This window comes from Condylura cristata, unplaced genomic scaffold (assembly GCF_000260355.1).
Source record: "Condylura cristata isolate star-nosed mole 26May11 unplaced genomic scaffold, ConCri1.0 scaffold00004, whole genome shotgun sequence".
NCBI classification, from domain to species: Eukaryota; Metazoa; Chordata; class Mammalia; order Eulipotyphla; family Talpidae; genus Condylura; species Condylura cristata.
In genome coordinates, this window is record NW_004567105.1 from 9,832,367 (window position 1) to 9,834,098 (window position 1,732).

General features: G+C 56.9%; 1 protein-coding gene across 1 annotated transcript in view; it reads right to left on the reverse strand.

The window, feature by feature from the left end:
• The window catches only part of TXNRD1 (thioredoxin reductase 1), a 49,071-nt gene extending 47,787 nt beyond the window's left edge, over positions 1 to 1,284 (reverse strand). The window contains exon 1 of the mRNA XM_012720368.1: positions 1,165 to 1,284. The gene's annotated coding sequence lies outside the window, so the exon portion shown is untranslated. The remainder of the gene's footprint in view (positions 1 to 1,164) is intronic.
• Positions 1,285 to 1,732: the final 448 nt, after the last annotated feature.

A 1,732-nucleotide genomic window follows, 5' to 3' on the forward strand; every position in this document is an offset into this window, starting at 1 on the left:
AGGGCCGGCGATCCCGGTTCGCCGAGGGCAGCGGCGAGCCTGGCGATGAGGACCAACCTCCCGGCCCGGCAAATGCGGAATCCAGAAACGTTTCCAAAAGGAGGCTCAGGGGCACGATTAGCTCGACTTTTATAGGGCACCTCCCGACTGAACCTTCCTTTGAACTCTGCATCTACGGAGTGCCAGAACCCAGCTTCCCAGTTTCTTTGAAATTCGAAGCCATGGGGCAAAATGAAGGCCACCCTGCCCGCTTGGGGTGCTTTTACTTACCCTGAAGCGCTACAGTAACACCCTACGTGACATCCCGCGAGCTAATGGCCCAATTTTACAAACAGGTGAACTCAGGTTGACAATGAGTCAGAGAGGAAATTAAAAATAGACTCCGGTTACACTGACATCAGACCCATTCATGAGGCAAAACCACACCAACACCCTATAGCTGTTTGATAGCAATGGCGATAATGCAGCGAATACTTCTGTCGTGCTTTGCACAGATTAATACTTAATCTTCACAACTACCCTTTTGAAGTAGCTCCGATCAGGTCCATCTCACGGGGAGGGAAACTGAGGCACAGAAATGGTAGCGGTAGCGGCGTGAGCGCTGCCCTCTTTAACTACTGCCAGATAACACAGAGATAAGCTCGGGGTTCCACGCTTGCCCGTAGGGCTTAACAGCCGGGGGCGAGACGCACGGTTCTGAGCCTCAGTTTCCCCGGCTTGTCAGCTTGGGGACACACGTGATCTGCCACCCCCTAGATTCGTCGCTGTGACATTTCCCTGAAACACATCCTTACATTGTGCTGTTCTCACACCAAGCTACAGAGGGATGCGTCAATATATGTATCACGTTGTTACCCACATTTCAAGAAAGGACACAAACCCATTTTCCAGATGGCCTGCAAAGCGTCTCTACAAAGAAGAGCAAGCGGACGGAAAGCATCAGCTGACAGGAGGCCAGTCTCACCCACCAACTCAGCTTTAACCCACTGAGGCGGAATAATGAACTCCGCCAAGAAACTCCAGGGCTCACGCGCCCCAGAGGAGCCCCAGGCCGGCGCAGCCCGGCCGAACGCCTCTCCCTCCCGCGCGTCCCCCCGCCCCGCCCCAGGGCTCGCAGCGGGGGGCTCGGGGGGTCTCTCCGCGCGCGAGTCACCCGCTGCTTACTCCGAGGCGAGCTCTCCGACCTCAGGCTCCTCTTCTTTCGCCCCCCCGCCCCGCCTTCCGCGCCGAGTCGAGGCGGGACTGCGGCAGTGCAGGAGCAAGGGTCGCGGGTTCTCAGTGGCTGCGAGAAGCCCCGCCCGTCTCCGAGCGGGCAGGCAAACGGCCAGAGTCAGAATGACAAAGCAAAAATCCACTCCTCGTGCAGCCCTGGCAACCTACGCTGAAGGGCTGAGCAAAGCCGGAGCTCCCAATTGGGCGACAGCACATCCCCTTCCTGCTCACAGCGCCCCCAACCCCCAAAAGGAGCAAAAACAAGTGCAGGAATGTGTGCATCCACCTCGGAAAGGAGAGTGCGTTTTAATGGATGGTCCTGGACGGTGCCCCACGGCGATGACTCCAGCTCCTGGCTGGCCTTGGTCTTCGGGAGAAGATTTTTTAAATACTGACGCCTGGCTCTCACCCAGACTGTCTGGAGTAATCGGTATGGGTGTGGCCTGGGGGTTCCTGTGAACTGCAAAATGTGCAGCCCCTGGCCTAAGGTAATGGATTAGTCAGTCTGGCAATTCCTCAA